This window comes from Ambystoma mexicanum, chromosome 1q (genome assembly GCF_040938575.1).
Source record: "Ambystoma mexicanum isolate Mex_15411 chromosome 1q, UKY_AmexF1_1, whole genome shotgun sequence".
Taxonomy (NCBI): Eukaryota; Metazoa; Chordata; class Amphibia; order Caudata; family Ambystomatidae; genus Ambystoma; species Ambystoma mexicanum.
Window position 1 is genome coordinate 374,252,953 of NC_090922.1, and position 22,182 is coordinate 374,275,134.

Sequence of the window (22,182 nt, forward strand, 5' to 3'; positions counted from 1 at the left end):
TGAACCTTTCGATATTCGCTGTTTAGTGTCTATACGTTCGATAGAAGGCAGACCAGCACAGTATGGAGTAAACACACATGCTCCTTTTTTACTCATAAGTGTGGACAGAGTTTCATGGTTAACAGATCATACTGCTGTAGAAAGCCCATGCAGGGTCAGAGGAGATACAAGGTTGTTGTCCATGATATGAATGAAGTGCCTTGTCGACCACTTGGAGGATGGCAGTCTCTGCACTGCATTTTGGTTTAAAACATGAATTGATAGTCCAGTTGCACGCTATGTTGATCCATGTGCACCTGTATCTGCAGGCCTATGCATGTTGTCAATGATTTTCCACTGGATAGGAATGTTTATCTGAAATGTTTGTACATAGATTTGCTTTTTTGAGAATTGGACATATTAACCCTGTTTGAAGTCATAGTGGAAAGGTCCCTTGATCAAATGAGGCATTGATGATCTGAGCAAGGGGCAAGAGTGCTTGCCCTTTAATTCATTTGTGGTGGGCCGGTGACGTATTTCATCATCATATGTGGTGGATTTGAGAAATGCAAGTTTCCCCATAAGTTTGAAGTTTGAGATATGTCTTGGTGGTGAGTTTCTGCCCCATAATGTTTTCAAGGAATGTTGTTGGTCAACTAGCGTTATCGTGGAGGGATTGAAGGCAATGATAAGGGCATCAATGTCTGTAGAAGGGACATTGACGGATGGAAGTGAGTAAAGAATGACATCCAGTCTTCTATTGGGAAGTCCCCAAAGGATGAAGAGGCAGTTAATGTTTGGTGGTTGGAAAGTAAGGGAAATATGGATGGTGAAATAGTCTAACAAGCCTACTTGATGGGTGTGAGGAGTTCCACAAGTGATAACAAGGAGAGGACCCAGTCAAGAATATAGACCTTGAAGTTAGCAGAGCCAGTGAGATGTTGTTGAATGTTGGAGATGTCAGTGAAGTTCATGAGTGACTTTTCGTTGGACTTAGTATTTCCAATCCCAGGAAGGTAGATATCCCCCTAAAATATGCAATTAGGGTGATGATTCATGCTGCTGTTATTATGTCTGAGAGTTTGTCAAGGAAGCCAGTGGAGCCATCTGCAGGTCAGAATATGAAATGTAAAGATGAGGTTTGCGACAACTGAGACTGACCCGAGGACTCCCGCTACCCAAGATGCTCGCTGCCACACACTCTCCGTGACCACAATAACAGTAAGTCACACCCGCCTATGAACTTGGTCTAACATATGACCCCTACCACGCCTAGTAGTTTTGCTAATGTTAGAGACTCACGTCCCCTGCAAGCCGCCTCGTGCCCCATAGGTCAACACTGGATTAAATGCCTAGTTATCTATGATCACTGCAGAGCGCCTCTTGGGCCAGTATTTTGACAACCTGCATAGCGCCTCTTGGGCCAGTATTGTGATAACCTGCATAGCACCTCTTGGGCCAGTATTGTGATAATCTGCAGAGCGCCTCTTGGACCAGTATTGTGATAACCTGCATAGCGCCTCTTGGGCCAGTATTGTGATAAACTGCATAGCGCCTCTTGGGCCAGTATTGTGATAATCTGCAAAGCTCAACTAACTCACGCCCAGCATGTTCTCCTCGCTCCTCCGCACCTGCCTATTGAGTGCGATACTAACCCTCATGAACACACCACTCATCGGCAACCAAGAGCCTCACCTACGCTACCAAATCACACAGAGTCATCCGTCTACGATGGACCTCTCGTGTACGCCCTCACATACATTAGAAATCACTGCGCTGACAACCAACACTAGGCTCAGACTAGAATGACTCAGAGCCCGCACTGCTCCCATCCAATACCAGGCCACCACTGTACACACACCACACAGAAATTACAGACTTAGCTCATGCACCACAAAAGTTATTACACCCCACCATCTAAAGAACACTACCGCGTGCCAGAGCAGCAAGTCCACATATACCACACCTAGCAGTAACCTTTGCTCCCCAAGTACCGCTACATCTAAACTAAACTCTCATACCTTAGGCCCAAAGAACTCTGGCCATACTCCATACAAGTGCGCACTAATCAATGTAAGATCCCTCAATGCCCACGCCATAGAAGTATATGACCTATTAACCACCCATGACTTAGACATACTAGCCATTACCGAGACATGGCTTCACGAAGCATCCGGCCCAGCCATCGCACTAGCCCTACCTCTAGGGTATGCCATCATCAGACAAGACAGGATTGCTAAAACAGGAGGGGGGTTGCCCTTATCCATAAAGAAACCCTATCTATCAGAACCATACCCCACCAAGAGGAAGTAAATGTTGACATTCTATTGATCAAGCTAGCACTCTCGCCTAACAGCACTATAAATATTCACACAATATACCGTCCACCTGGCCCCTCCACCAACTTCCAAGGTCAAGTTAATCACCTCCTAGGAAACAATATTAAAAAATCTACTAAATCACTCCTTATAGGAGATCTTAACTTAGGACTCAACGACCCCAAGGACAAAGTTGCTTTATCCCTAGCCAAAGACCTCCATAACCTAGGCTTCTCTAAAAAATTCACAGCGCACACACACGCTAAAGGACGCACCCTAGACTGGATTACAGACCACAACTGCAACATAGAAATCACCGCCAACACCAGCCTCCCATGGACAGACCACAACCTCATCCTATTCGATATCCCCGTCACCATGAGCTCTAAAGTGCCCACTATAGCTGCGACGACCCTAGCTAGAAGCACCAAAAAGCTTACGGCAGCCAATATCAGCGCACTCCTCAATGTGCCTTGTCTAAAGCCCCTGTTCTCGCCAGACCCTAATATTCTCGCTGAAATATTCAAAGATTACATTACAAGGGCCGTCAACAGCGCTGCCCCCTTAGAAAACAAAAAAGAGAAAAAATCCTTCCACTCCAACTCCTAGTTCTCAGAGGATCTCCAATCTCTGCGTACAGACAAACGCCAAGCGCTCAAAAATTGGCAACGTAAACCCTGTGATAACACAAAAGATATATTCAAAGCCATAGCCAAAAAATACAAAGATGCCATCTTCCTTGCTAAATCCGAAGCCTACAACCACTGCATCACCGCTGCTAACTCCCAATCTAAAGAACTTTTCAGTATCTTTAAAGAACTAATGGTACCACCTACATGCCCTGATGAGATCATCAAAGACGAGGCATGGTGCAAAGGCATACAATCAGCCATGCTTGAAAAAATAAACCTCCTCCAAAAAAAGATATCCCACCACTACAACACCCTACCCAAGCAAAGTACACACGCACAGATGAAACCTAGTGTTAAAGCTAGCAACCTACCCAAATTCCCATTCACTGAAATTTCCGAAACCAAGGTCATTAACATCCTCAGACATCTCAAACCCTCACAATGTAAGGGTGATGTATGCCCCCCTAAAATCATCAAAGATTGTGCTGAGCAGCTCGCCCCTCTCCTCAAAGCATTCATCAACACTTCATTCAAGTCAGGCATAGTTCCAGACAGCCTCAAAGAGGCCTGGGTGTGCCCCCTCTTAAAAAAGCCTACACTAGACCCTGCTAACCCCAACAACTACCGACCCATAACCACAGTTCCATTCCTTCTAAAACTACTTGACAAGGCTGCCCACATACAGATCCAACTCTACCTTGAATCAAACACAATCTTAGGTAAAAGACAATCTGGGTTCCGTAAGAGACACAGAACTGAAACTGCCCTTCTAGACCTAAAAAACGAAATCACAAACATTTTGGACAAAGGTAAGCCCGACCTCCTCCTTCTTCTCGACCTCTCAGTGGCATTTGATCTAGTAGATCACACCACACTCACCAGCAACTTCTCCAAGGATGCTGCATCCTGGGTAACCTCCTTCCTACAAGGCAGAGCTATGAAAGTGTTCTCCAACACAGCTCATGCAGCACCATCCATCATTCACTGTGGGGTTCCACAAGGTTTTTGTAAGGCCCCCACTCTATATAACCTTTTTACCAAGCCCCTATTTGACAAGCTAGACGCTATTGGGATCACCTACAATAATTACACCGACGACACGCAGATACTCCTTCCCTTGACAGGAAACTATCATCAAGACTCCACTTCCCTTCAACTAATCTACTCCACCATACAAGCTTGGATGGCTACTAACGGCCTTTGCTTGAATGGAAACAAAACCGAAATCCTCATCCTAGGTCAGAAACCCACCCTCTCCAACCTCAACCCACTATACATCAACTTCAACATAGATAACTGCATCATCCCAGTCTTATCCTCAGTCAAAACACTAGGAGTACACATAGACGCCACCCTACCCATGGATAAACAAGTTAGCGCCATAGTCTCGGCTTCAGCGCTAAGCACTAAACTCATCAACACAATAAAACCTTTCCTAACGAAAGATAACTGCCTGTCCATCGCAAGAGCCACCATAAGAGCTAAACTGGATTATTGTAATGCGCTCCTAGCTGGCACATCCAAGAATAACCTATCCAGGCTCCAAATCACTCAAAACAACGCTCTCAGAGCAGCCCTCAGCATACCAAAAAGAGAGCACATCACTCAAGCAAGGAAGACAGTCCATTGGCTCCCAGTCAAGGATAGGATCACTTTCAAAATTCTCACCACCACGCATAAATGCATCAACCACACAGCACCATCCTACCTATCCGACACCCTGTATAGATCTCAATCCACAAGACCAATCAGATCTACATACACCAACCTACTTATCACACCACGCATCAATAGAACTAAGGCTGGAGGTATAGGCTTCCCCTACCTTGCACCAAAGCTCTGGAACGCGCTGCCTACCAACCTCAGAGCGGAAACATCTCTCCTCTCCTTCCGCAAACAACTCAAAACTGCCCTCTTCAACTAACATGCTCACCTGACCTCTCTCGTGTTCAATATATGCATGTCATTAAAGCATAATCATTGTCCAATGTAAACACGGGCACTATTTGTATGTAACTAAGTTTAAGAAATACTGTAACAAGCGCCATGATGCCTTCGGTCTGCTGTGTGCTCAACAAATGTGAATAAATAAATAAATAAATAAATAAATAAATAAATAAATAAATAAATAAGGACAAAGTGGCATATTGGACACTCTGCGGATGAGTGGGTGGTGGAATCGAGCACGGAACATTGCTGGGATGTTTTATGGATGATTGCAAGAAATTCTCATCCAACACAACTTTTTCAAATGGTGTGCTTGAAGCTGTATACTAATGGGAGTAAGACATCAAGGATATGGACGGATAACATGATAAAGCAAAATTCTGCAATGAAGATCTCATCTAGGTTATAGGGAGTGATCATGTCCAATATCTCGGTGGCATTTCGGACTGCAGAACAGACATTTATCAGTATTACATTGTATATTTTGTGCGGCGAGGTGACAACTATTAATGGGATCAGAATCAGGTGATATTGGTTGTTTGTCTGTGTGCCTTGGGGTAGATTCTACTTATAATCAAAGGGATGGGAAAGTGCTGAACCATGTCTGTGGCATATTGTCTACCAGTGTTCAGTCAATCAAGCGGTTCCCCTACAGAAGGCACAGTAAGCTAAGTGCTTGACTCTGATATCTGTGTGCAGTCTGATGTGGGAGGTGCGAATCCTGGCAAGGTCTACTCAGACTTTCATCCTTCTGAGGTCTTTACATTGAGTACCACTCTGTGGGATAATAATGTCTTTTGTTATTTCAGTGCTCTGAGACCTATGGGTGTGTAGCACTATATAAGAAATACATTATTATTACTTGGTGGGAATGTGTGGGTGTTAGACACCCTTCCATTCAGGAGTAGGCTGGAATAAAAAAAGGGGTACACATGTGACTAATTTAGGAGACGGAGTAGGGGAGTGGTCAAGAAGTGGTTGGGCTACACAATGCAGCCCTTTCAAACGTATGCCACCCAACACTGTTCTTTGTACATTAACGTGTTTCATTAAATATTCAATGCAGTGATAAAGGAAATAAATATGCTGCTGACAATGAACCTGGAAAGCAATTCTGAATCGCAAGTAACTATCACATTTAATGGCGCACTGTGCTGCGATCCTGTCATCCAGTGTTTATTCAGGTCCTATTGCATATTTCTAACTGCAAATGATAGTGCCCTGCCAAATCACAGAATGCCATGGCAAAGGGGTTTATTGGAGGCCCCATTAAGGTAAGTTGCTTTCTTTGAATAAGTCTAAATATTATTTTTTCAAAGTTGTGCAATCAAAAATGTTTGTATTTCTCAAATGAATGAAAGTGCTTGACTGTACAAATCGCATAGCAATGTTACATCCACTGGCATAGATACTGTTAAATGTTTGGATCAGTAACGTGGCTTTTTCCTCTCGAACTCAATTTTATAGAGAAATCATGTGTTTTCTGTTGTCACTACTAAACAGACCTGAAACATTTATCTGCTGCTGTTTAGAAATTAGATTTCAGCAATGTAGAGTCCTTTCCAGTAGTTTCATCCAGGATTGTACATTATTAATACAAAGCGCCATCTGTTCAAGTGTATTGTCCAAAGCAGTTACTGCAGTTTTCACACAAAGATACTATTTAATTCTTCCAGGAGTCTCTGGATGGGGTTTATTTCACAGCGGATATGACAAGAACTAATGCGTCCAGCCAATCATGTTTACAACAGCAATATTTCGCCAGGGTTCATGTCAGATCTTCTCAGCCAGTACAAATAGGTATGTGTTTGTTATGTCTCCTTATTTATGAAAACACTGATAACAAGTATTCTTTTGTTGCATTAAATCACCCTGCTCATCATACTAAAAATAACAATTTACTTATATGACCTAATCTTAAATAGCATCATATGGCCAAAGCAAAGAATTAGACAATATGGAACGCAACCAATTTCCTTGAGTGAAAAAATAGGACCTGCAGAAGAATAAAACTCTCATGTGACTTCATAGCAGGGATTTCAGACCATTGGCTGGCAGGATCTTCAGCCCATCAGACAATTATTGACAGGTCCAGTGAAGTCGTACAGCTTTGGTCAAAACATGACTGCCCTACTTCAACAAATGATGTGTCCATCACTTTGTCTTTACCTCCCAACCAAGTGCGAATGGGTTAAGGGTCCCACCAGATAGCTTAGTTTCAATAAGCAGTTTTCTTTTCATGCCAGAAACACCACATTATCCATCTCATAGCACTATCCCACACCGGCACACTCATAGTATTCAGCACCAACATCTTCAGCAACCCTTCGAGTGTTCATAATTTCACAATCCTATCCATGGCTGACCAATATACCCACTATCTTTTCATCACACCCTTCAATATGCAGGCAAACCCAATGTATGAACTGGGCCCTGAGACACATTTCTTTCTACCTTAATTGCATTGGTCGATAGAAAAATGTAGAGTGATCTGGAGAAAAACAGGCATTTTTCACAACTTTCCATGTTACACATCCTACTGAATTGGGCAGATGCAGTGAAAATATGCAGGAAAAGCATTTTCCACAGTTTCCACATGTCCTATTCTGATTAAAGTGATTGGGACTCCCTGTCTGGTGTTGAATCCCTGTGTGACATCTCCAAGACATATTTCCCAAACTTGAATTTATCATGCTGCTCCACGTCGACCAGCAGAACCATCACTGAGAAGCAGATGCATTCCTACATACGGTGCCGATTTTCCTGCACTGTACAAATCAAGGGACAATGATGGCTACCATGTTTGTCATTGTGGCTATCGCTGGAAATATATTCTCTGTGTGTGGAGGCAGACATGGAGTAGATCTCTCTTGATTCACTGCAGATAGCATTAATGGACACATGAAGCCTGCATTCACCTGGGTTTCCAAGCCTTTCTCTACATTGTATTATTAATCATCAGAATTAGGGAGATATCATTTGAGCATGCTAGTGGTCAAGTCCTATTACACTAATTCTCCAGTCAACACTGTGTTCATGCAGCTCCAGTGGCTTTCACATAGACAAGGTGATACCACGAAATGGGGCAACAGAGTGCAAAACGTTTAACGCACTGTGCATTTGTATGGTTGGCACAAAAACCGATAGGAACAATCAATCCACAGAAGCAATATTGGAGTGCACGATTTGCAAGAAAAAATGTTTTATGTTTTAATACATGCAAATTATTGCCAGGAGGGTCAGTCAGCTCCTTAGAACTGAAAACTGAAAACACTCTTGACCCGCCCACATTGAGTTAAAGGATTTGCAGACACAGAACACAACATTTGAATACATTACAAGTATCAAGTACATGTTAATCCCATGTTCCCTATTGGCTCTCACCTATATAAAAATCTAAACAAAACCTACACTACAACTCTCTATTGGTTAGAATATTAACCATGACCATCCTAAGTTCATCCCCCTATGAATGACCTAATTGTACAGTCAGCAAAAAATGCTCCATCCTTATTGGCTATGTAACATTTACTAAAATGACATACCATCGTTGATCAAAACAAATCCATGTAACGTCTGATGTGCAGTCCCACCCAAATGACCCAAACATGTAGTGAGTGTGTATGGTGAAGTCAGCAATTTAGAGACACTAATATCCTCTCCAATGAGCTCAGCCAATATGGCAATCCAGACAGTTCCCAACCCTTGTAGTAGTTTACTCTGCAACACATTTTGCAACTCCCATTTTGAAAAATGTTGCTATCTCTGGCACCCATTCTTCTGGCTATCGCTTGGGAATCAGATGGTTTCATAAAAAACATAACTGAGGCCCCACTCTTTGGAAACTAATTTCTCACATTTATTTGTACTTCCAGGCCACTTTATTGCAGACCCAGGTGTCCCAACCCTCCCGAGGGGACAGTATAACCACAATCTGTTTTGGTGCTTCCTTCCTTCCTCCAAGGACCTTGGCACACAGACGCTTGCCTTGGGGATGCTCGAATAAAGTTTAATTAACTGGAAGGACACAGGCTCAGATTTGCAGCTAGTGCCCAGAAAGGAAGAAATCTACAACTCAGAAAAGGCCTGTTTTAAAATGGCAGGACTCTGGCTAATGTGGCAAGGGGCCCTTATACTAATGCAAACCAGCAACAATGTATTTTCCTGCCCATCATTCCACCACATACTCGGTAGCCTAGTTGTCTCTGTTATGTGCCAAAAACAAAATCCAATTTAAAATGGGCTGAAATGCTACGATAAATGACAGAAACACTGACACTAACAATTGCCAAATCTTCATGCTAATAGAATTTCTGCAGCTTATACTTTCCTTCACATTCAGGGTGTGGCACCTGCAAACACATTGTACTCACAAGTTACTTCAAATGGAGACCTCATTTTTTAAGGAAAAAGCTCATTAACCGCACTCCTTCCGGTCATGATGTGTTTTTGAAAAAATATCTACAATATACACAGTAGGCAGTCATAAAGTGCAGCTGGATTTCCTGGCTAAAGACATTCAACCATTGATCCTCTCTCTGGCACTGGCCCTCAACTATTTTCTGTAAACACACAGGTGAAATAATACTCATCATTGGTCTCTGGCAGCTCTGCGATCTTGTCTCGCTTCACCAGCCTTCTCCACTGCTTTGTTCGGGCACTCAGGTTTTTCTTTCTTCTGTTCCGCCTCCTTCTGCTTATTCCCATTTTCACTCTTATCATCTTGGACCCTCTCAACTTCAGAATTCTGTACCAATAGTTATCTGTTACACTACTAGTTTGCCAATGTTTAAGTCACGTTTAAAATAACATTTATTGACTCGCGGTCATTCCAGTTTTCCCACTTCATTGAGAATGCAATTTATGACTATGTTTATGTTCTAAAATGTTGTCGTGCTTTTACAATTTTGATATTGTAATTCTCTAGTGATAATTTACTTCACATTATTCTCTTGTAAAGCACTTTGTATAAAGGTGCTATATATATATATATAAATAAAATACATTTAAAAATGACAGACCACGCCACATTATTCTAGGTTGGGGCTGCAAGTGAATAATGCCATACATCATGCAGGGGCACATCCATTAACATTCAGATCAACACAATTAGTCTACCTCTAGCCTTTGGCCTGTACAAATACCCAGTCCACGGTCACACAGCAATGTAGGGAAGCACAACCGTCAAACATGTGAGTGCACACCAAGAGGGAAGGATACATATGTGACATTCAACCAAGATGTGTTAAACACTGGCATGGCATGCCATTACTTGTGAATGTCCTTTTATAAATTCAGTGAATAAACTTTGTTAAAGGTATGTTATGGTTAAGTTGCACTAATAAAAACAAATGAAATTCAATTAAAAAACGTTGTTAAAGGGACGTTATGGTTACAAGTAAAACAAACACCTCAGAAATTCGACAGTTATGGTAAGCTTAGCAACCATAACCTGCACCACCACCGCGCACTGCTAAGATTTACACCCAGGACATCAAATATGAGATCACAAATGTCATTGATGACATCACTATGTTTCATTCTGTCACTTTAAATACCATTTCTCCCACTAACAAAGTTACATTAAAAGTGTCACAATCCAAAGTCAAAACGAAAACTGGATGTATGTTACTAAAGCATAGCATCTACATGGAATGAAAAATGGCAAAATGCAATGGCCCTCATTACGACCCTGGCGGATTTTTTCCGCCATCGGCGGACTTTTCCGCCATGGCGTAAAGTCCGTTTACGCCCTGGCGGATGGCGGACTTACCGCCCCATTCCGAGGTCGGCGGGGCGGTAAGTCCCCATTGACCGATTTACCCTTCCCCATTCCCATTTCGGCCCCATAGGGCTCAATGGGAGTGGGGAAGGCGTTAATTACGCCACCGTACATTACGGTGGCGTAATTAACACCAAGGTCCCATAGCGCCATGGATTTTTACGCCCGCAAAAAGCGGGCGGAAAAGTGACCATGGCGCTATGGGAACTCGTAGTTGGCAGTAAGGGGTCGGCGCAGCTAACGCTGGCGCAAACCCCTTACCGCCAGGGTCGTAATGAGGGCCAATGTGTTTAAAAATATTTATTTCAGCACTATTTAAAGTACAACTAATAAATGCAGGTATACATTTACAACAGTACTGTGTGTAATTTTAAAAAAATAAATGAAAGAAAATGGAACCGATTTGTGCAACATTTCGAAATAAAACTGTGTGCAATTTTATTAACTTTGATGCACATGCAACATTGCTAACATTCCCCTTTCTAATCTGTGCATGCTTATTGGCTCCTACATTTTGTCTCTATTCTGGGACTTGTAGTGCACCTTTTCTAGTGCAACCACATCTCCCACAATAAAAACAAATGAACCATCATTTAATAAGCAACTACACACAGGAATGCATCACATTATCAAGTATTCATGTACTGATAACATAATAAATGTTCACACAAGTGCCACTTAAAATAAAAGTGTTCTACAAATATTTGACATCTCTATTTATTTTTTTTATGTAAAAGTTACGCACAGTGCTTCTGTAAATTCACAACACAATTTTTTTATTTCCATGTACAGCCTCCCAAAAAGAACAGCATTTTAAACGCTCAGCATTTTCCATTTTGCATTGTATACAAATGTCACACTTTCTTGCTGCAGCCTCGTTATGCATACTTCTCACCCATTAACAACAGAGCCAGTGCTCATCTGTCCCCATTTCCGTAGAGTACTATGGTACTCCACCATAATAGGGACTAATATTTTCCGGCATGTGACTTTCCAGGCCAAGACCTGTAATGTCCTGGTGACACCTGGAAGCTAGGTGCTGAAAAATAATGAGGAATCTGGTGGCAAATCATCTGCAGCACTGGCATGGTTACCATCATACTGGTAATGAGACCCAATTTTATTGACTCTTCTTCCCCACAACACCTACTACATTCATAAATAATGTCTTTTTGTACTAAAATTACTTCACCATTACCATATATACCCACTTATATTCTTCTTTCACAATTGCATTGAACAACAACCACCAGGAAGACACCAACCTGAAGGAAACTACTCTTCACATCCTACAAAGTGCATTACTGTAGTAGTATTCTTTGTGTTATTGGTACAGTATTGTTTAGCCGTATAGTAGCCTACCAAATTCCTTTCAAATCAACATTTATTTTGCTCTTGCTCACTACACCTCAACATGTACTCTTTCTAGTCTCACCTAAACACCATTATTATAACACCCACTATTATTCTGAAACATTGTAATGTCCTTACTTATTCATTCACACTACCACTCTCTTACACACTAACCCAAGCCCTTCACACATCTACAAACACAGCTACTCTTACCACCTTTCAACCACAGCTATCAACCCATTACACAATCACATAGCCCTCTATTTATGTCTGCCATCATATTCACACACTCATTCAGAATACATGCATATATATTCCACAATTTGCAAACACACACTTTCCTTTTTTTCCAACAGATATAGCAGAATACCTACTAAAAAGCAACTCTGCAGAAAACAAAGAAAGAAAAGAGGAGCGGATAAAAATATAAGCATGCCAAATACTCATCCACCTCTAGCAGAATATATAACAAATATTCAAACAAAACTGCTAATACAATCAGTCAACAAAACTAAACCAGCAACCGCTAAAAGAAAATAGGGCCCCTCTTCCAAAAAGTAAATTAAAATAAATGTATAAAGAAGAAAAAAAAACTGCTAATGGCCCTACCACTATATCTAACAATGTTAACATAGCTTTCACAATTTTTTTTTTTACGCAAAATGTTCCACTGTAGAGTACTTCACAATCTTATGAAAAGAGCTGAGAAGTCACACTCTACCCTTATAAATTACTGAAGAGGACGAATCCTGGAAGCTGTAACTGGCAGCACAATTCTGCTCAAAAGAAATTGTTTATATTAATTTTAAACAGAATGAAACCACTAACAAAATGAATCAGTAAATAGTGTTTCTAATCATGCGCCATGTCAACAAAGATATCTTTTCAAACTTCTGTGAAGGTGAATGGATTCACACAAGCAGCACAGAACCAGATTTCAATAAAGAGACTTATAAACAAGAACAGAAAATCCCATTTGCCATACATAGTAATGACAGAGGGTATTAAATGGTAGAAAACACCATTATGGCACAAGAAACCCTTATCGAAAAAACATCCCCAACGAACTTTCAATCAATTGTTCCTTTCACCCAACCAATCTGCCCAGTCTACAAATGGGCCATGCAGCTCAATGTCTAATGTATGACAACAATCCTTCAAATGTGTATGACAATTCCACAATCACTATTTGAAAGTAAAAGACAACATTAGAATACAAACTTTACAAACCATGGACTCTTGTCCAGTGTGCAAATACACTGAACTGCAAGGACATTCACTAGCCTGCAATTCGGCAACTGCTTGCAAAAGCACCTTATACCTAACCAAAATGTTAGGAACACACCATTCCACAATACGGAATCTTCTGCAGAGACTGTGCTATGCAAAAAGTCCTCCTTTACAACTGCAACATTTTAATAACATTCTCCTACATGAACAGCCAAAGAACTCCTTCAACAAATAGAACACATCCAAAGTAAATATTTTAGAAGTGAAGATGACTTAGAAAATTCAGTAACTTGCGAAAACCTTACAAACACCAACCTTCTAACACACACATACAAAAAAGAAATACCAAAGTTTAAAGCACATTGGCTGAAGTACCAAACGAAGTATGTGTCTGTTGTTTCAGAAAATGTTATAAAGAGAGCACACAAATTGTAGATATGACTTACAAAATAGTGTAATCCCAATGGTTCCAATTAGCTTTATATCTTATAACAGAAAATAAATACAAAATAAGTGACCTCTCAATACACTGCTCATACTGCAATACAAAGCTTGATAATTACCAAATGCCATCACGTGTTGTCAGTAATAACTTTGAAATATTCCCACTTCCAAAAGGTCTGCAGCAACTTAATTTGTATGAGAGCATTATAATCCAACCAATAAACCATTTCAAGTGTTAATAAGCCTATGACCCAAAACAGCCAAATTGCCTCCTTCTGAATTATTACAAGGCATTTGTGGCGAAGTAGTATATTTGCCATTAGATCTTAGCGAAAAGGTAGAAACTCTAGGAGTGCAACAGCCAATACAAAAGACCGACAAAACACAATGGGCCTCATTACACGGTAGGCGGTAAGGGTTTACCGGTACCGGTATTTTACCAGTACCGGTAAATCCTTACCGCCTTACTACGAGGTCCATTTGCGGGTTGGGGAATTTAATGCCTGCTTTTTGCAGGCATTAAAAACCAACCTGCAAAGGGACCAGTGGAGCTAATTACGGTACCGCAATTTGCGGTACCGTAATTAGCGCCTTCCCCATTCCCATAGAGCCCTATGGGGCAAAAATGGGAATGGGGAAGGGCAATGGTGGAAGGGGGAATTACCGCCCTGCCAACCTTGGAATAGGGCGGTTATTCCCCTTTCCACCAAGGCGGTGCCCGTATTTTACTGGCATGAACCATGGCGCTAATAGCGCCATGGTTTACCGCCTACCGTGTAATGAGGCCCAATACAATTTGGCAACAACTAGTAGACTTAAACAAAGTTTGAAAAGCCCTACAATATCTAAAAGAAAACAATGAGTACTACAACAATATAAACATTGAAGATAACTTAACAGAAACCTCCTGAATAATTCAGGATTCATCACCATCTGGCCAATTTGAATGTGTAGATCCTATTATTGCAGCCAATATTTTGGTCCAGTATACAATTCATCCACTACATTCCAAAGACACCATAGACGATGCATTAGAAACATATCAAATGCATCAAGCCAAAGGATCTCCAATCACCATATGGAAGAAAGGTGTAGACTTATGTTCCTTTCCTCTACTCTTTCCTACAGGAAAAGGAGGAAGATATGATGAAAGATCCACACAAATAACAGCATCAGAATATCATTCTTTCCGAATGTATTCTGAAGACCCCAGATTCAGACAAAGGGCCTCATCATGAGTTGGGCAGTAATGACGGTGCTATTAGTGCCGGCGCTAATAGCCCTACCGCCAAACCCCCCGGCGCTATTAGCGCTGGATCACGGGTTTGGCGAAAGGGTTATTGCCCATTCCCCATTGGGCCCATTCTGGAATTCCAAATTCGCACTATTCCTCATTCGCACTATTACTGCTGGTGGATTTCCCGCCAGCGGTAATCGCGCCGAAAAACGGCAATTTTGCCATGGATTTCCCCCCAGCTCAGAGCTGGGGGGAAATCCACCAAAGCCATGATCTGGCGGACCCTTAAATGCGGCAGTAATAGCGCTTCCGCCGCATTTAAGGGTTACCCCCAGACTCGTGATGAGGCCCAAAATGTAGAATACGAATTCCACCTCTTGTACGAAAGTGAACTAGCAACTGTATGTTATGAAGTTGCACATACATTAGAAACAGGCTCTAATTTTTAAAACATGTCTGCTGCCCAACTTATTTGAAAGATAAAAGATAAAGATGAAGTTTTGCAGTCAAGTACCACAAATCTCTTGGCAAATAAGCATGGTACAAAAGAATACTGGTTCCGACGTCACACTGATGTACGTTGTATGCTAAGGAAACCTGGCCCACCCATATGGTTTATTACTTTAAGTTGTGCAGAATATGCATGGGATGACTTGCACGACTTCATACGGGGAGCAAACCCAAATAAAGAATGAGTATGCATAAAAACACCAGGAGAACTGTGTTCTCTTGACCTTGTAAAAGTATCAACATCATTTCACCATGGCTTTATTGCCATAATGCACATCATCTGCAATAAAAGTACCCATCCCCTCGGAGAAGTGGAAAAATCTTTTGGAGAAAAGAATATCAATCCAGAAGAGCACCACACGTCAACATGCTTTTGTGGTTAAAAGATGCTCCTAAATTTGGTCATGACAGTGATGCTATTGTTTTGCAGTTTATTCACAAATACATATCCTGCACCATTTCTTCAGAAACCACACATGCTGAGCTACATACACAAATGTTACAATTCCAAAAACATAAGTGTGGCAAATACTGCCAACACAGATATAAAAGCAAAGGTAAATACTACACCAAATGCTTCTTTGGTTTCCCTAGTGTAAACAGCTTGATGTCTTCTGTTAGGCACAGTGTGAAAGGCAAATCGCATAAAAAAACATTAAAATAAATGAAGCTTCAAAGGTCATCAATGAGTACAATGCAATCATTGCCCTCTTGTGGAATGCAAACATAGATATATAATATATTGCAGACAATTCCACTGCTGTTGCAAGATATCTCACCAAAGTTGAGGAAACCGAGCTCAAAGTCCTCTGAGATGACATTTCATCTGACAAATCACTGTCACAAAAAATGTTACAGCTTTGGCATAACAATGCCCTCCCATAGAGAATGTGGATGCTACGAAGCTGCAGACCATTTAACAGGCACAACCTTATAGGGTAAACACATAGGGCCTCATTACATGGAAGGCGGTAACCATGGCGCTATGAGTGCCATGGTTGCCACTGGTAATTTACCGATCCCGCCATGGTGAATGGTAGAATTACCGCCCCATTCCAAGGTTGGTGGGGTGGTTATTCCCCATTCACCATTGGCCCTTCCCCATTCCCATTTGAGCCCCCATAGGGCTCAATGGGAATGGGGAAGGCGGCAATTACAGTACCGCAAATTGCAGTACCGTAATTGCCTCCAAGGTCCCTTTGTGGGTCCCGTCCTTAACGGCTAGTAAAACCAGCCGTTAGGGTAGGGACCAGCAAAGGGACCTCGTAGTAGGGCGGTAAGGGATTAACGGCACCGGTCCCTTTACCGGTGCTGGTAATCCCTTACCGCCATCCGTGTAATGAGGCCCACATTCTGGCTAAGCCTTGGTTCAGCTGCATCCAGAAAAAGAGTGTTGTTCTCCAAGACATAGAAGAAAACAGCCAGAAATGACAGGACATTTTTAACAAAAAACATATTAGACACAACTACCCAAACAGAAGTACTGCTTTAGAAAATACGCGTCTATACCACATAGCCCAAAACTACTCTTTCAAAAATAATGTCAAACCAGATGAAAAAAACTGGAAAATATGTTGTCTCAGCTTGTGAAGGAAGCTGTGTCAAACATACCAAATCCAGGCTAATTAATTAAATAAAATTATCATTTAAAACACCTCAACATAAAGAACTTTATTACATGGCCCTTTTAAACCATGGAGATGGAGAAAAGAAGACAAATTATTAGGTAACCATGACTGATTTGAAGCTGCATTCAATGCAAATGAAAGCAGTATAACAAATGTCAATTTCAAGCAATACAAAGAAAAATGTTAGACAATGAACACCAACAAGAGGAAGAAGTTCAAACACAACTAGATGAAGACACTCCTGAGGGCAGTCAACTTTCTATTATAGACAACCAAGAACCACTTGCAGAGCCACTCATTCTAAATGAAGCAGAAATAGCTATGATTGAAGTAGAAAATACGACGTATCAATATAAACAATCAGAAGAAAATCTGTCAGTGCTGAAATCAGAGCTAAATGATGAACAACTTAGCTTTTACCTAAAAGTGACCGAAGAAATTGAACATGGTTTGAAGCATGAAACTAAAACTTGCAACTGTTAAAATTATAAACCTCTATGTAAGTCATGAAGCTGCTCCTGGAAAAACATTCTTAATTAAAATCATCAACAAATTCCTCCAAAACAACCTTTCAGTTGTTGTAACAGCCCACACAGGTTTAGCTGCCAACAACATAGGATGTGTTACATTACACTGACTACTGCTCCTTCCAGTAGAACACTAACACAAATTAGAATACTACAAACTATCAGCAGAAGCTGCTACTGAAGTATGCAAAATTCTGAAACAACTGAAAATGATCCTAATAGATGAGGTAAGTATGGTTTCCAACCTAATATTGTCTCCAATTCATCTAAGATTGAAAGAAGTCTGAAAAACTGACAACGAACATCCCTTTGTGGAAAACACGGTATTGTTTTTGGAGATCTCCAACACTTAACGCCAGTGAAAGGTAAAACTATTTTTAAACCCTTAGGACACAAACAGTGCCACCCCACACTTGGCAGCAGGGAAAATGTAAATCTCTGGCAACATTTCCAATACAGAGAACTAACTCAATTGTGCCAGTCTGCAGACCTCACCTATGCTAACATTAAAATAAAACATTAGAACATTAGAACTGGTCTTCTTTCTAAAGATATACAATCCATCTTAAATAGTAGACTCATCCATGAGCTATATAGGGGCTCCTGATGTCATGTACCAATTCGCACAAAACTGTAAAATACATGTCCTTAATGCCAACCCTAGCAAGCTGTAGGCAATTCAATGAGACAATGTTAAAAAAAGATATGCAACCAATATTGCATATTAGCTCCACAGACAAACTGGAAGTGCACGGCATGACACGACCTATCTGTCAACAAGCAACAGCACGACTAAATAGCTTAGAAAAATGTATCTTCAACAAAGCTGGATTCGAGAAAATGTTAATGTTGTGTTTAAACTGCATAGTAATTCTGAAATGTTACCTTGATGTCGAGCAAGGTTTTAGTCAATGGAGCATTTGGTACACTTGTTGGCTGCCAGGCATATTCACCTGAAAACAACATTCAGTTTTTCAACATCCACTTTGACAAATGTTGAGAAGTTAAAAGGATAGGACATTCAACAGCACTATTCCTTCTTTTCAAAGACATGTATGCAGAGAACAATTCTCTCTGTCTCTTGCATACACAGTCACTATTCATAAATCACAAGGTCTATCCCTAGATCAGGCATTGATTGACATTGGCAGCACATTCTTTAATGGTATAGCTTATGTAGAACTTTCACATCTATGTACACTTGAAGGACTAGTTCTAGTTAGTTTTGATGCAAACAAAGTCAAGGCTGACATTCCTTGCATCCTAGAATACAACAGACTACGTGCACTCTACACACCCCATCTAGATATGTACCCTGTTCCTCAAAAAGGGAAAGTTTAAAAAAGAAAATTAATGCAAACAGAACTTATAAGAGATCTCCTAACAATACCACCAAAGAAACAAAAAACTGCTACTCCATCAAGAAGTACAACCACAAAACTATCTAGGGCAAACAGAACTGCACATCCATCAGCAGATATAAAGGGGGTAATTCATAGAATTCAGCGCAGAAGCAGTGCACGTGGGCAGCACAGAGAGGGAGCGTGTGCCAGCATGCGCCAGCCATGTGCGCTAAATAGCATTCTGGCGCACAGTGTATTCATGGATTTTCCAAGCCATTTGGAGCCATGGCACAGCGAACATCCCGCAGCACCAGTTAGGCCCCCAAGAACCCCCCCTTGTGCAAGGAAAAGCCATCAGAATCCCCAATACAGCACAAAGGGCCGCGTTAACCCTGGACCAGCTCACAGGGCCGCTACACTGTAATCGCGTGAAAAAGTACACGTACCCCGCTAGCGGCAGACAAAATGCATGGAAATGTACTAGCGCACCCCTTTGAATACGCGTATCCCACTCGTGGCAGCCAAAATGTGTGGAAATCAACTTGCGCACACCCTTCAATATGCGTACTCTGCCTGCGCCAGACGAATTGCCTGGATAATGTCCCCACTGTGGTGTGGGCTTCCTGTGGGTCATGGTCAGGGGTGTTGGGCTGGCTGTGGGTTATGGCCAGGGTTGATGGGCTGCCTGCGGGGCATGGCCAGGGGTCATGGGCTGCATGAGAGTCATGGTCTGGGAGATGGGCTGTCTGCGGGTCATGGTCTGGGATGATGGGCTGCCTGCGTGTTCATGGCCAGTGGTCATGTGCTGCCTGCAGGTCATGCTCTGGGGTGATGGGCTGCCTGCAGGGCATGGCCAGGGGTCATGAGCTGCCTGTAGGTCATGGTCTGGGGTGATGGGGTGCCTGTGGGGCATGGCCAGGGGTGATGGGCTGCCTGTGGGGCATGGTCTGGGGTGATGGGCTGCCTGCAGGGCATGCCCAGGGGTGATGGGATGCCTGCGTGGCATGGTCTGGGGTGATGGGCTGCATGAGGGGCATGGACTCGGGTGATGGGCTGCCTGTGGGGAATGGCCAGGGTCATGGGCTGCCTGCGGTTCATGGTCTGGGGTGATGGGATGCCTGCAGGGCATGGCCAGCGGTCATGGCCTGCCTGCAGGGCATGCCCAGGGGTGATGGGCTGCCTGCAGGGCATGGTCTGGGGTGATGGGCTGCCTGTGGGGCATGGCCAGGGGTGATGGGCTGCCTCTGGGGCATTTGCAGGGGCGATGGGCTGCCTGCGGGGCATGGTCTGGGGTGATGGGCTGCCTGCGGGGCATGCCCAAGGGTGATGGGCTGCCTGCGGGGCATGGTCTGGGGTGATGGGCTGCCTGTGGGGCATGGTCTTGGGTGATGGGCTGCCTGCAGGGCATGGCCAGGGGTCATGGGCTGCCTGCGGGTCGTGGTCTGGGGGATGGGCTGCCTGCGGGGCATGAGAGGGTTAATGGGCTGCTTGTGCATATTCGGGGGGTGCATGTGGAGTTCTACATGCGACTGGCCTGGAGCGAGCAGGTATGCATATTCCGGGGGTGTGCAGGGAGTTTTACACGCGATCGGCCTGGCGCAAGTGGGGTACGCATATTCCAGGGGTGAGCAGGGAGTTTTACACGTGATCGGCCTGGCCCTGGCAGGGTACATGTATTCCGGGGGTGCGCGGGGAGTTTTACACACGATCGGACTGGCGCGAACGGGGTACACCTATACTGGGGGTGTGCAGGGATTTTCACATGCGATCGGCCTAGCACAAGCGGGTACGTGTATTCCATGGGTGCATGGGGAGTTTTACATGTGATCGGCCTGGTGCGAGTGGGGTACGAGTATACCAGGGGTATGCAGGGATTTCCAGATGCGATCGGCCTGGCGCAAGTGGGGTATGTGTATTCCGGGGGTGCGCAGGGAGTTTCACACGTGATCGGCCTGGCGCAAGTGGGGTACGCGTATTCTGGGGTGTGCAAGGAATTTGACACGCAATTTGGCAGTGTGAGCCCTCCCGGGTGTGCCTCTCCCCCCTCCCCATGCCCCGACGGCAGCCCACACCAAAGGGGACACTAATACAACCCCTCCCTATGCCCTGCAGGTAGCCCATCACCCTCACCATGCCCCGCAGGCATGCCACATGGTAACTTGCAATTAGGAGCACCAACACATGTCCCCCCACCGCACCCCCAGTGAGGGCAACCTTCCAGCAGGCCCCGACACATGTCCCCCCCACCCCACCCCAATTAACAGGCACCTGCCAGCAGGCCCCGACACATGTCCACCCCACCCCAATTAACAGGGACCTGCCAGCAGGGGAGGGTTGATGGGCTGCTTGCGCGTATTCCGGGGGTGCGTGGGGATCGGCCTGGCACGAGCGGGGTAAGCGTATTCTGGGGGTGCGTGAGGAATTTGACATGTGATTTGGCAGTGTGGGCCCTCCTGGGTGTGCCCCTCCCCATGCCCACACCACAGCTACAACCCCTCCCCATTCCCTGCAGGTAGCCCATCGCTCCATATCATACCCCGCAGGCAGCCCATCCACCCTCACCATGCCATGCAGGCAGGCCACATGTCACCATGCACTTAGGAGCCCCAACACATGTCCCCCCACCCCACCCCCAGTGAGGGCAACCTGCCAGCAGGGCCCGACACATGTCCCCCCACCCCACCCCAATTAACAGGCAGCTTCCTTCAGGCCCCGACACATGTCCCCCCCACCCCACCCCAATTAACAGGCACCTGCCAGCAGGCCCCGACTCATGTCCCCCCACCCCAGCCCCAGTGAGGGCAACCTACCAGCAGGCCCGGCACATGTCCCTCCAACCCACCCCAATTAACAGGCACCTGCCACCAGGCCCTGACTCATGTCCCCCCAAACACCACGTCATAACTATACAGACCCATGGCCCTAATGCCAACCCAAATCCCACCCCCCACAATCCCCAGTGCAAACACCCAATGATCCACTGCACCCACTCTCTAGCAAATTACCCATTCCATGATAGTCTGAAAAGAACCTGCATGCCCATCAACAAATGTCCTACAGAGCCACACAGTGGCAACACATGACTGAGCCAATGCTCATGGAAACATGCGCAAAATAAATCATATGACACCACACCAATAATGTAGAATAATGAAATTATTAAAAATAAAACAAAATGACAAAATGAAACACACACATATAAATGAAGAAATAATGAATGCAATCTGAAGGAAAAATGAAAATCCAAGACAT